At 37.8% G+C, this 15,189-nt stretch overlaps 1 pseudogene; it reads left to right on the plus strand.

Moving 5' to 3' along the window:
* The window catches only part of LOC149229605 (monofunctional isopimaradiene synthase, chloroplastic-like), a 130,752-nt pseudogene extending 116,062 nt beyond the window's left edge, over positions 1-14,690 (plus strand).
* Positions 14,691-15,189: the final 499 nt, after the last annotated feature.

Genomic DNA, 15,189 nt, shown 5'->3' on the forward strand with positions numbered 1-15,189 from the left:
AACAACACCATTGAATATGGGAAAACTTGAGGATACTATCACACACAATACCCTTATTGATGGCCTTTGTGAAGATGGTAGCGTAGATTTTAAGATGCATATAAGTATTGGAAAGGCAAGGTTTTGATCCTGTCTTGACTTTTCCCTATGATCAATGTCATGTCATGTCATGAATCATGATGTTCCACATCATTTGTGGATTATGTAAATTCTATATTGGAAAATGTAATGTAAAATGGAAGTCCAAAAGTCATCTATGTAATGTGAAAAGTCATGTGGGAGTTGAAAGGTCATAGAGAAGTCAAACAGTGATGAGGGTAGTCCAAGAGTTACATGGGAGGTGAATGATCACCCCATTTGTTTTATATACACCCACATTGTACATGCAAAGGGATTTTCACCTTGGCTCCTCCTACCAAGAATTAAAGAGGAAGATAGTTATTTTGGAGGAGAAAGTGACCTCTATAATGCTCCACTATTGGGGCTAGTGGTGTTCATTGTTTTAATGTATCCCAGAACTTTTACTTAATTCAAAATCTCATTGGGATGACACACTTTCATGCATATGTCATAAATATTATAAGATTGTTCTTTGAGTGTTTGAGATGGATGTTGTTTCTCATATGTACTAAGGAAATTGAGCTATTTCGGTGGCTTTGGTACTTATCTTGTTAAAAGTGTGTTGTATTTGCTTTAGTAATCATTGCTTCCTTGTGAAATATTTTTCTGGTTGATCAATGCTCCATTCTTATGTATGTGCTTGTGTGCCTTTTCTATATTTGTATTATTAATTGCCTTTAAAGGTCCCACTTTTCTCTCCCCTTTCGGTAGAAGGACCTTGATACTTTCTGTAGTTGAACATTTCACAAGGCATACTCACTTGCTAATATACCTGTGTATTACTTTCTTGTGTTGAACTTTCTAGCCAAGGAAAATCTACAACATACATGGTAGTTAGGTCGATACTCCGGATGGGGCTCCTACTCCATATAGTGTGAGGTCTAATTGGGACTTCACATCAGGGAGACCCCCTTAGTTGACAAATTTCCAGCACTGACAATAGATTGTAATTAAAAAAAAGCCCTGCAATTTCATCATAGATTGCATGAAAAATATAACTTGAAGCTACACTCATCACAGATAAACTTTATAAAGAATAAGCTACTCTTATCACATAATTTATTGACACTAATATATTAATTTTATTTGAAGATGGTGTGGTTCCATTCATAAACTTCCACGTTTGGAAATGTAACAAACATGTTCATTGCAATGTTTGCAATTCACCATTGCAAGACCAACCTAGTCAAGTATTCTTTGTTTAGGTCTGTTCTGTCTAGCTTCTTATACTTGGCATAACTCTAAATAAAAAAGATTTGACAATGCAGATGATGATTTTAAATTTAAATAAAATGCATTTCCAAAAAACATCTTGACTTCCTTGATACTCAACATGGGTGTTGTACTGCTATATAATTGTGCAGGTTGTTTTTGGAATCAATTTGTATTTCTATGATAGATGTCTCATCCTACCCTTTTGTTTCAATGGTCTATGCCATAAAGTGAAGCAATTGTATCTACGTTACACCTCTCTAAAGTTAACAGCTTCATCGTGATGGTAATAACATATGGTGCATAAGAACACCATGGAATATGGTAAAAGCCATGGACATGATAATGTCACACACAATACCCTTCTTGATGGGCTTTGTAAAGATGGTAGAGTACAATTCAAGATGTATATAAGTTTTGGAATGGCATATGCCATAAACTAAAGCAGTTGCGTCTACATTACAATTATTTAAAGTCAACAACTTTGTCATGATGGTAACTTATGGTTCATAAGAACACCATTGTATATGGGAAAACCTGTGGATACTATCACACACAATACCCTTATTGAAGACCTTTGTAAAGATGCTAGCGTAGAGTTTAAGATGCATATAAGTATTGGAATGGCAAGGTTTTGATCTTGTCTTTAATGTTATGACTCCCTATTTGAAATTCCTATTTCTATTGTAGATTTTGAAATATTTTATAAATATGAATACTTCAAAAATATAATGAATAAAACAAAAATTATTATAGTTTATACCCATAAATGACCAAACAACAACCTCTAAATAAGATACCCATGGTGTGAGTGCAAATGAATTGTAATACCATCACCCAAGCTCTTTGCGATGTAAAGTTTGGACAAAGGTCAAAAGTATAATATCATCATTCGGGCTCTTTGTAATGTAAACAAGTTTGGATGGAGGACATGACCAATTATATTGCAAGTATTAAAGTTTTTAAACCATGGGAGATGGTCTATTGTATTGCTAATATGAAAAGTTCTTTAATAATGCGAAATGGAGTTCATATCACATGTATTTAAATTTTAAAATTCTGTAAGCAATGCCAAATTTCTTATAACATGTGATTATTTTACTGTATTGCAAAGGTTTAAATCTCCTTGTAAAATATGTGATGTGAATTACTAGTGTGGTAGTAGGATAGAAAGTGTTGAAAAACACAAAAATTGTGAGGTTGTAGAATAAAATAAGAATCAAACAAAGACGTTCCCAATTAGTGTTTCACAAACCCCCACCCCATATAAAACCCTAACCCTAAAGATTTGAAATTCACACAATTCAGTCGAATTTTAAAACTTAGGCGAGGATAGCCATATAAATTAGGCAAGGTTAGCCGTTTTTGTGCTTGAACACATTACTCTCAAGTCAAATTAAGCAATATTTAATAAATTTTTTGTTCAACCTTAAAATTAGAGCCATAACCCATCACAGATAACCCTAAAATGAGAGCTATAACCCTAAAATCAGAGCCATAATGGCCATAACAAATCCATAACAATAATTTACCCTCCACAAAACCGAAACTAAAATTAGAGCCATAAACCCTAAAATTAGAGCCACAACATCAATTTACCTCCACAAATTCAAAAAAAATAGAGCCATAACAACGAGACTACAGTTTCTAGCAAGAAAGAATGTGTTAAAAAACACTAAAATTGTGAGCCATGCCTACACACCGTTGCAACAGTGATGAAGACTCGAACAAATCTTACTTACAACAAACTCCTATAACTAAAAAAAAGACAGTGGTGTTACACTCTAAGAAAACCCAAGAGAAATCCATGTAAAAACAATTGCAGAATTTGAAGGGTTACATTCATGAAATAGGACTCAAGCATGAAACCTCCATATCGACCATTCGACCTAATGAAATTTGCAATAAGTTAGGGACAAATTTACCATGATTTGGTGCACCACAGGGAACTTACAACAATCCGCTAAGGGATAAATGTTAACAACCCTGTAAATGGCAAAGCCCCCACAATCTCATCGAAACAACCTCACATGAAGAAAATGCCGACCGTAAGAGGCAAGGAAATGAAGGCTTCTATCATGGGATTCGAGGGAGAATAATGCCCACACATGAGGCGTGAGCAACATAAGCGAGGGCATAATACCGCCTCCTATGTTTGAGCAAGAACAAACCCTAAACAACCTCGAAAATGATCGTGAGCAATGCCAAAAGGTTGGTGACACCTCACCTTCCATGTATGACACTTATTGTACAGTCCATGTGAATGAATACATGCACTTTGATGACTTGGAGGAGAAGGCACACAACAATTGGTGTCCCCTATGGCTCCTCACAATTTTTTAAGCCAAAAACGCATGACTTCTCGCATAGTGATGGTTCCATCTCACCTTGCCTTTGGCCTGCTTCTTAGTTCTCCTTGTTCTCTATTTTTTCAAATGTTCTCAAGGAGTTTTATGCAACTTGGCGCTCTCATACCATGATAAAGATTGCAAAGGTTGAAAACATGAAACTAGAAATGAAGTGAAGTGGCTCTAACTCTTTTCATGATTGAGTAACATCTAAATAAAACTCTTTTCATCATTGAGTAACATCTAAATAAATTACATAAGAGAGAAGGAAACAATAGCAATAAATCAATGAGATAAGACTCAACTACAACTCAACTAAGTTAAACTAAGTATGACACCCAATAGACAAAAATAAGAGTGAGAGAATAATGTTGTGAAAAATATAACTCAACTAAGTAAATTGACCTAAGTATGACACCCAATAGACAAAAATAAGAGTGAGAGAATAATGTTGTGAAAAATATAACTCAACTAAGTAAATTGACCTGAAAGTGAGTATGACACCCCATAGACAAAAATGAGAGTGGGTATTAATCCTCTCAACAATATTTTGAATTGAAAGTCAATTAACTGCATCTAGCCGACAAGAATGAGAGTCAGAGATTAATGCTCTCACCAATATTTTGAATTGAAAGGAATTTTTTACCTAATTGTACGAATAAATTGATCTATCTAACTTATTAATTTGAATTGAAAGTCCATTCCATTTTTACGTTGTACATTAAAACCTGGCTGTCCAATACGTTTTGAAAATGAAATTTTCAACAAAACATCGAAAAAACCCTTGCCTCATTAAATTATTCAGCAACTTCATCGATTAGTACTATTAGATCTATCCATCTAACTTATATTTTGAATTGAAAGAAAAATTTACCAGTGTGTAAAAATTTAGAGGGTTCCTATCATCGCGTCTGTAGTCTGAACAGCGCACCACTAATTTGAAAATTGTTCAGCAATTCTCGTTTCTTCCATAGTCTATTCATGGTAGGTTCCCGTAGCTTTCAAATTGAATGCAGGAACTTTCATATTGAATTATCTGCACCCATCATATGCCAAGGAAAATTTGTGGACAATAGACAAACTTCGGCATCTCAAATCTTTGGAGTGTAGTGATGTGGAGAGGAGATCTATTTTCAACGCGGGTACGAAACTTTGGTTTTGGTCACAGAAGTCTGTTGGTAGAATCACCACATCTCTATGGAATCTATAATTTCCACTCTGGGGATCTTACTTACTGGTTTATTTTTGGTGTAACGGCAAACCTCTACATGGTATCGAACTTGGACCCAGATTTGATTCCCTGGAGTTGCATTTGACGGTTGTTGAAAAATGGGGAAACGAATCCCTCTGCGTATGACACTGCTTGGGTAGCAAAGATTCCAGCACTTAGTGGCTCTGACCACCCTCACTTTCCTGAAACACTCCCATGGATTCTTCAAAATCAGCTGCAAGATGGTTCTTGGGGCGTAGAGGACCATTTCCTAAGATATGACAGAGTATTCGTTACTCTTGCGTGTATGGCACACTGGCGACACACAAGTGCGGAAGGTTTGCGAACTTTATTTTTATTTAATAATAAATTATAAAACAATGGTAGGTATAATCTGGTTTGTGTGAAAAAATATAGCTGTTTCCGTAACTTAAAATATCATTTATATATTGAAAAAACATGATAGATTACCATCCATATTTATAGCTCTAAATAGTATATATATATATATATATATATATATATGGGGCAGGTACTGAATTCTTGAAGAAACATGTTGGAATGATGGAGGATGAAGCGGACAATCACCGGCCAAGTGGATTTGAAATTGTCTTTTCTGCACTGCTAAATGAAGCGAAAAGCTTACGCTTGGATTTGCCTTATGAATGGCCATTCATCAAACAAATCATTGAGAAGCGTGAGGCTAAACTCAAAATGTTCGTTAAACTCTGCTCTTCTATCCTTTGAGAACTGGCAATGTCATTGTCAATTGCCCTTACCGTCGTGGTGGTGTTTGGATCAGGATTCCTACTGATGTTCTCTATACGGTTCCAACAATATTCTTGTATTATTTGGAAGGCCTGCAAGAAATTGTAGAGTGGCACAAAATCATGAAACTTCAATCCAAAGATGGATCATTCCTCAGCTCACCGGCATCTACAGCCGCTGTATTCATGTGTACAGGGAACACCAAGTGCTTGGAATTCTTGAACTTCGTTTTAATGAAATTCGGAAACCATCGTATCAACCCAACACTTTGATTTCACTAAATTTGTTTTTTATTTTGTTTAAAGATTAAATTAAAGTGAAGGTTAACAATGGATAATTTGTTATTGTAGTGCCCTGTCACTGTTCGCTTGATCTATTTGAACGTCTGTGGGCCGTTGATACTGTTGAACGGTTAGGGATCGATCGCCATTTCAAAAGGAAATCAAGTACGCATTAGATTATGTTTACAGGTACCTTGTCTTTAATCGTTCTATACGATTCACTTCTTGATTAGATCATTAGTGCCTCTATTTAAGTGAGCTTAGAAGCTTATGGTAGTAATATTTGAAATTGATGCGCAGCCATTGGAACGAAGGAGGCATTGGATGGGCTAGGGAAAATCCTGTTGCTGATATTTATGTTACGGCCATGGGACTTCGAATCTTGACACTGCATGGATACAATGTATCCTCAGGTAAATGAAAATGTTGACACGAAGAGCCAAGATTTAGCTGTAAACTGTGCCAACAGCCAAGGATTTGAGTTCTTTCATTCTGTTGAATCATTTGCAACCACCATGCTTGGCAGATGTTTTAAAAACTTTTAGAGAAGAGAATGGTGAGTTCTTTCGCTTCCCGGGTCAAACAGAGAGAGGAGTAAAAGACATGTTAAACGTCAATCGTTGCTCCCATGTTGCATTTCCGGGAGAAACGGTCATGGAAGAAGCAAAAGTGTCCACCAAAAGATATCTTTGGAGCACTTTGGAAAATGTGGTTGAGAATACTCAGGGAGAGGTATATAATATTTGCTGGTTCTTTTAACATCTCAGTCAGCCCTGTTGGAAATTTCTGATAATTTTAAACACAAAAGAAATTGTACAGAGAACAACGCTCTGTTTTCAATACAGGATCTTAATCATAAAAAAAACTGTTACAGAAATAGTCTTCCTCTACAGAGGGGTTACAACAGGAACGCTCCAGTTCCAGAAACTAAATTCACTATCTCAGAAAATTACAATTTCAGCACTGCTGTGTGTTGCAGAAGAAAAACTCTCCTTTTCTAATTCTACACTCTCAAAAAACTGTTGTTCATTACATATTTATATGTTAAAATCATATCTAATTTTAAACGATAAGATAGAAAAAATATCCTACCTACATTTACCAATCGCAGTAAATTTCATTGATTACGCGGCTGAAAATATCCTATCGGAATTTAATGCATGGCTTATCACAATATCGCACTATCGCATAGCGGAATGCCGATTTATGACCCGCCGATGTGATATCCATTGATGCGATGCATTTTAACCTATGCTTGGAAACATTGCAAAACACGTGAAAATTGGCTGCTGGCGGAACTGAAATATTATGCGATAGAGCATATATAACGGTCGGGTCCGGCTCATCGGATCGCAAACATAACTGTGCGAAAGGCCCTGCCCATATGAAAGCGCCGATAGCGACACGTCGATGTGGTGCCGGCAATCGCTCATCGCAATGCTACCGCCGATACCTCCGATGCTCCATCCCGCCGACTCGCCGATATGCCCATCAGCGATTGCTGATCGGCAATGTCCCACATAGCTACCGTTGCTCGCCTCCTCCGATTGCGATCTGCCGACGCGATCTCGACCGTTGATCGGCCAGAGCCAATGGCTGTCGCGAATTGAACCTTTAAGCCTGCGATTTTAATTTTTGATGGTTCTAGAGTGTTTTTGCCTCCCGATAGTGTATTTTCGTGAAGTAAATTGCTGGTCCTACATGGAAGTTGGAATTAATATTCCAACACTCCCCTTTAATTTCAACTGTTGGGCGTTCAGTCATACCCAGACATTTCCTGAAATGATCAAAACTTTTCTTTGCCAATGGTTTTGTCAAGATGTCAGCTAACTGATCCTCTGTTCTGCAGTGCTGCAAAACAATCTCACCATTGTTAACCAATTCACGTATGAAGTGAAATTTGGTGTCTATGTGCTTTGTCCTTTTATGAAAAACAGAATTTTTAGACAATGCTATTGCCGAGCTATTGTCACAGTAAATGGTTGTGCCCTTTTCTTGTTCATGACACAAATCTCTGAGAACTCTTCTTAGCCACACTGCTTAGCATGCTGCTGCTGTTGCTGCCACATACTCTGCCTCAGCTGTTGACAAAGACACAACTGGTTGCTTCTTGGAAGCCCATGAGATGACTCCCGATCCCATATGAAACACATATCCAGATGTGCTTTTCCTATCATCAACACTTCCAGCCCAATCACTGTCGGTGTAACCTGTCAACATGAAACTTTCAGAAGAGGAGTATAAAATACCAAACCCCTTCGTTCCATTTACATACCTTAGAATCCTCTTGGCTGCTTGCCAATGAGTCTCTTTCGGTCTTTCCATAAATCTGGAGATTAAACTCACAGCATGCATAATGTCCGGCCTAGTTGCAGTTAAGTACATTAGACTGCCAACTATGCTTTTGTATAATTTTGGATCAAAATCCTTGCTGCTGTCTTCTTTGGTCAATTTCAACCCCACTACAGTTGGAGTCACAGCTGCCTTGCTGTTCTGCATGTTAAATCTCTTTAACACTGCTTCTACATATTTAACTTGAGAAATGAAAACGCCATTTTCACTTTGGTCTACTTCAATTCCAAGAAAATATCTTAAGAAGCCCAAGTCAGTCATTTCAAATTCACTTTTCATGACTGCTTTAAAATTAGCAATCAGAGAAGCACCATTGCTGGTAAAAATCAAATCATCTACATATAAAACAACAATAAGAATCTTACCGTCATTCTCCTTTATGTAGAGTGTGGGTTCACCATCACACTTGTCAAACCCATTCTCAATTAGATAAGCATCTATTTTGCTGTACCATGCTCTTGGAGCTTGCTTCAGCCCATAAAGAGCCTTCTTCAGTTTGCAGACTTTATGCTCTTGGCCTTCAACTTCATAGCCCGGAGGTTGTTCAACATAAACCTCTTCTATTAACACTCCATTCAGGAATGCAGATTTAACATCCATATGATAAATCTTCCATTTGTGTTGTGCCGCAATAGACAACACTGTTCTGACTGTTTCCATCCTTGCTACTGGTGCAAAGGTTTCATCATAATCTTTGCCTTGTTGCTGCTTGTAGCCTTTCACAACAAGTCTTGCTTTGTGCCTGTCAATATTGCCTTCAGCATTGCTTTTGGTCTTATAGACCCACTTAACTCCAATGGCATCCTTTCCTACAGGGAGGTCCACTAACTCCCATGTTTTACTCTTCTCAATTGCACCAATTTCTTCATTCATTGCTTCAATCCATTTATCTTCATTTACAACATCTTCAAAATGAACTGGGTCATCAACATGACAATATAAAGCGAATAATGAATTCAGACCGATATTGTTACTTACCTCTCCTTGTTCATAAATCTCATTCAGATTTCTGAATCTTGGTCTTCTTGGTGTGCTTGGAGTTCCATCCGAACTTGAGGGTATTTCTGATCCCTGTGATGTGCTTGGAGAAGCACTACCTTGACTTCTCAAGGCTGTTCGAATTCCAGCTTGTGGTCTGCTTTGTTGTACTTGTTGCGGTGGAGGAGGAGCCACCAAGGAAGGATTATTTGCTGCTGCCCCTTCCTCTTCTTCTTCGTTAGACACTATTATCTTCACATTCACTATCTTCTCTAAGCTTCCATCCCAAGCTTCATCTTCAATGAACTGCACATCTCTGCTTACTATCAATTTCTTGGTGGATGGATTATAGACTTTATATGCTTTTGACTCCTCACAATAGCCAGTAAAGACACACTTCTCCCCCTTATTGTCAAGCTTCTTCCTTAGCTGATCCAGTACATGTGCATATGCTACACAACCGAATACTCTCATGTGAGTGACAATTTGCTTTTGACCACTCCATGCTTCTTCTGGTATTTTGTTCATGACAGCTTTAGTTGGGCATCTATTCAAGATATAAACTCCGCAAGTAACACCTTCTGACCAATACTCATGCGGCAAGTGTTTTGCCTTCAGCATACTTCTGACCATGTCAAGAATGGTCCTATTCTTTCTTTCGGCAACACCGTTTTGTTGAGGTGTATACCTCGCGGTGAACTGCTTTTGTATGCCATTCTCTCTGCAAAAACGCATAAAGTCTTTAGAGATGTACTCTCCTCCCCTATCTGTTCTGAGCACTTTGATATAATTCCCACACTGCTTTTCAACAAGAGTTTTGAAGTGGTGGAATTTCTCAAACACTTCACTCTTTTGTTTCAGCATATACACCCATGTCTTTCTGGTGTAATCATCAATGAAAGTTAAAACATATTTATTTCCGGCAAATGATGGTATTTGCATCAGTCCACACACATCAGAGTGAACAATTTCCAAGGGTGCTTTTGCCCTTATAGTCTTTCCTGCTGGAAAGCTTTCTTTTTGTTGCTTGCCCAAGATGCAGCCTTCACAAAGGTTGTCCGGTTTCTCAATCAATGGCAATCCCTTTACCATTCCCTTTCTGTGCAACAGATTCAAGCCTCCGAAATTGAGATGTCCAAATCTCAAGTGCCACAACCAATTCTCATCTTTCATTTGTTTCTGAAAGACTTCTTGTGTTACAGCTGAAATAGTTCTTCCTTCCTTCAAATCTGCCCTGAGTTTGAGAGGAAACATTCTATTGCTGGTCATCTGCACCTGTGCGATGATCTTCTTACTTGGAGGTATGTCTCTGATTGTACACATATCATCTTTGAAGAACACATTGTAACCTTTGTTAATGAGTTGTCCAATGCTCAAAAGATTACATTTCAGACCAGGTACATAGTATACCTCTGGCACAATCATCTGTTCTCCATTTCTTGCTTGGACACTGACTCTTCCCTTACCCTTGACAGATATCTTACTATCAGTTCCTATTGTTACCTCAGATTTCACATTTTCATCCAGATTGGCAAACATTTCAATATTTCCAGTCATGTGATTACTACAACCTGAGTCTAAGAACCAAAAATCTTCTTGTTTGTCTTGTGCAATATTACATGTTAACAGCACAATCTTTGGATTCTTATCTTCTTCATTTGAAAAATTAACATTTTGCCTACTATTCATGTCATTTTGTTTTTTCCTACATTCATTGGCATAGTGTCCATATTTCTTACAATAATGACATTGGACTTGGGATTTGTCATACCTTTGTCCATGAGCTTGTTGTTTGCTTGAACCTTCATCTTGGTTCTGATTGCAACTCCTTCCGCTTGTGCTTGCACGACCTCTGTTATTTTCTCTGCCTCGACCTTTTCTTTGGCCAAAAGACATCTGAGTCTTGAATGCTTGCTCAAAAGAGGAATCTGTTCCTCTACTCAGTCTGTGTTCATGAGACATAAGAGAAGCACTCAGTTCATCTATTGTGAACTGTGAGAGATCCTTTGTTTCTTCTATTGCTACCACAACAGCTTCAAACCGTGAGAGTAAACATCTCAAGATCTTCTCTACAATCCTTCTTTCTTCAAGAATCTCACCATGAGATCTTATCTGGGTTATCAACCTAATAACCTGAGTGAAGAATGAATCTATTGTATTAGATTCCTTCATGCTGAGTCTTTCAAAGTCTCTCCTCAACATCTGCAACTTTGCAGTCTTCACCTTCTCCATGCCTTGATAGGCAGTTTTGAGAATATCCCATGCCTCGGATTTTGTTGCTGCTGCAATCCGTGGAAAAACACTTTCATGTACTGATTGGAAGAGGAAAAAGAGGGCTTTGGCGTCCTTCTTCCTGTCGCTCTTCAACTGGTCTCTTTCTGCTACTATCAAAGCAGCCAATGCTGTTGCATCTGCAGGTTCAGCATAGCTAGATTCAACCAACTCCCATATTCCTTGAGAAGCAAACAATGCTTTCATTGTTATGGAACAATAACTGTAATTTTTCCCATTAAACTGTGGCAATTGGGAATTTGTCAAACCAGTTCCAGCATCTGGCATCTTAACCTGTATAAGTAAAGAAGAGATACTAACTGTATAATTAAAAACAAGCAAAAACTTTCTTTGCTCAATAAGCTTCTTACAGCTCCTACAGTGAAAAACAAACTCTGTTTTTGACTCACTCAGTGCCTAGACTAGCTCTGATACCATGTTGGAAATTTCTGATAATTTCAAACTCAAAAGAAATTGTACAGAGAACAACGCTCTGTTTTCAATACAGGATCTTAATCATAAAAAAAAACTGTTACAGAAATAGTCTTCCTCTACAGAGGGGTTACAACAGGAACGCTCTAGTTCCAGAAACTAAATTCACTATCTCAGAAAATTACAATTTCAGCGCTGCTGTGCGTTGCAGAAGAAAAAAAACTCTCCTTTTTTAATTCTACACACTCTCAAAAAATTGTTGTTCATTACATATTTATATGTTAAAATCATATCTGATTTTAAACGATAAGATAGAAAAAATATCCTACCTACATTTACCAACCGCAGTAAATTTCATTGATTACTCGGCTGAAAATATCCTATTGGAATTTAATGCATGGCTTATCACAATATCACACTATCGCATAGCGGAATGCCGATTTACGACCCGCCGATGTGATATTCATCAATGTGATGCATTTTAACCTATGCTTGGAAACATTGTAAAACACGTGAAAATTGGCCGCTGGCGGAACTGAAATATTATGCGATAGAGCATATATAACGGTCGGGTCCAGCTCATCGGATCGCAAACATAACTGTGCGAAAGGCCCTACCCATATGAAAGCGCCGATAGCGACACGCCGATATGGTACCGGCGATCGTTCATCGCAATGCTACCGCCGATACCTCCGATGCTCCATCCCGCCGATACGCCGACTCGCCGATATGCCCATCGGCGATTGCTGATCGGCAATGTCCCACATAGCTGCCGCTGCCTGCCTCCTCCGATTGCGATCTGCCGACGCGATCTGGACCGTTGATCGGCCAGATCCAACGGCTGTCACGAATTGAACCTTTAAGCCTGCGATTTTGATTTTTGATGGTTCTGGAGTGTTTTTGCCTCCCGATAGTGTATTTCCGTGAAGTAAATCGTTGGTCCTGCACGGCAGTTGGAATTAATATTCCAACAAACCTCACATCAATGAGCATATATATATATATATATATATATAATTTTATTATATATCTATATATATGTTTTGTGTAATTTTATTTGCAAGTAGAGTATGCCCTCAAATATCCATGGCTTAGGACTCTGCCAAGGCTGGAGGCCAGAAGCTACATTGAACATTACAGGGCAAACGATGTTTGGCTTGGGAAAACCATGTATAGGTAAGATTGTAAAATTTATAATATTTGTTTCCAATATAATACTGTTGAACCCAATATTGGTTTCAGCATGCTAAATACTAAACCATTTGTATTTTAATGTATAATTGAGGGGAGCAGGATGCCATATATTAACAACTGAAAATATTTGGAACTGGCCAAACTGGACTTCAATAATGTGCAGTCTATACACCAAAAGGAGCTTCGCGAGCTTCGAAGGTGCTAGTATTGTTTAATTCGATGTTTCAGTCATTTAAGCCTAGTATTGTTTAATTCAATGTTTCATTCATGTAAGTATAAGCTAAGCTAGTGTACCTCCCAATGTTTAAAGGTGGTGGAAATCATCGGGTTTTGTGGAGCTCAATTTCACACGCGATCGCGTGGCTAAAATATTTTTCTCAATCTCCTCTTCTATGTTTGAACCAGAGCTAGCTTCGTGCACAACCGCTTTTACCAAATGTACCGCCTGCGTTATCATTTTAGACGACCTATATGACGCTCATGGATCTATAGAAGACATCAGGCTGTTCACAGAAGCAGTTAAAAGGTGGAGATTTAATATATTATATCTCTTTTGATCTAAAAATGGATGAAAGTTTCTGCAATTATTGTGGCTACTAAACTATGTATTCATGCCTATTCTTCGTCTTTGTTATAGATGGGATCACTCTCTGTTAGACCGAATGCCAGAAGACATTAAAATATGTTTCCTGGGTCTGTACAATCTGGTAAATGAAATAACGGAAGAAGGCTGCAAGAGACAGGGACGTGACGTGCTAGGCTACATTCGGCACTTAGTACATACTATGTTTACAATTTTGATGTTAGAGAAGTTTTTTATTTTCTACAAAGATACAATTAAATACTGATTATGGATTTATGGGTCATATAATATATGGCAGTGGGAGATCCAGCTTGAAGCATACACGAAAGAAGCAGAATGGTCTGAATGGTATGAAGCTGAATATGTGCCTTCCTTCCATGAATACATAGAGACGGCTACTTTGTCAATATCACTGGCAACTGTCGTTCTGATTGGTGTTCTTTTCACTGGAGACGTTCTTACAGATCACATACTCTCCCAAGTTGGTTACCGATCTAAATTTGTATATCTCATGTGCCTGACAGGGCATTTGGTAAACGATACCAAAAGTTACCAGGCAGGGTACTCAATCTCTTCTAATCCAATGTAGGTTCTCTGTCCTTAGGCGCTTGTAATTTATTTGAACGGTTGCTAATTATGTGCAGGCAGAGAGAGGTCGAGGAGAAGTGGCTTCTACCATACGGTGTTACATGAAGGACCATCCTGAATTGTCAGAGGAAGAATCTCTCGAACATATTTATAGTCTCATGGAAAACGCCCTCGTAGATTTGAAATGTGAATTCCTGAACACAAAAGACGTGCCGGACAATTGCAGGAGAATTGTTTTTGACAGTGCCAGATCAATGCAACTGTTTTATGTGGAAGAGGACGGTTTAACACTTCCACAAAATAAAGAAATTAAAGAACATGTCAAAAAGATCCTGTTCGAACCAGTTGCTTAGGATAAATTATTCGAATTAGTCTCATGCCCTTGTTGATCAGCTGTTGTTTTTTTTTTTCCTCTTTCTCAAGCCAGCAATGAAATTCATGGTTGCCAAGGTGGTTTTTCTTTTCCCTATTCGTTAAGGCAAATTAAATTTCATTTTATGCTAAAGACAAATTGTTTATGAATCATAGCGGAAGATCATGATGAGAATCGTTATGGAAAAAGTTATTTGTAAATACTTAGGTGACCAATCATTTTTATGATGGCAATCTAGAGTTGACCATTGATATATCGTGTCTATGAGGTACACAGATTTTAAAACCAAAAATTAATATAGGGAACTAAAAATTATTTTTTTTGTCACAATGTGATTTTGGACCATGGTTGACATATTGAGACAATGTTTGTTACAAAGCAATATTTGAGCATGGTTGACTATGATTCACATGTTTGACCCAAAGAAATAACAAACCATTGAGATTAATACAAAAAACCAAAGATTGACCATGTTTGAT

Source organism: Pinus tabuliformis, chromosome J, assembly GCF_031772625.1.
Source record: "Pinus tabuliformis cultivar Carrire ecotype Pingquan chromosome J, CPIR1, whole genome shotgun sequence".
In the NCBI taxonomy this organism is placed as follows: Eukaryota; Viridiplantae; Streptophyta; class Pinopsida; order Pinales; family Pinaceae; genus Pinus; species Pinus tabuliformis.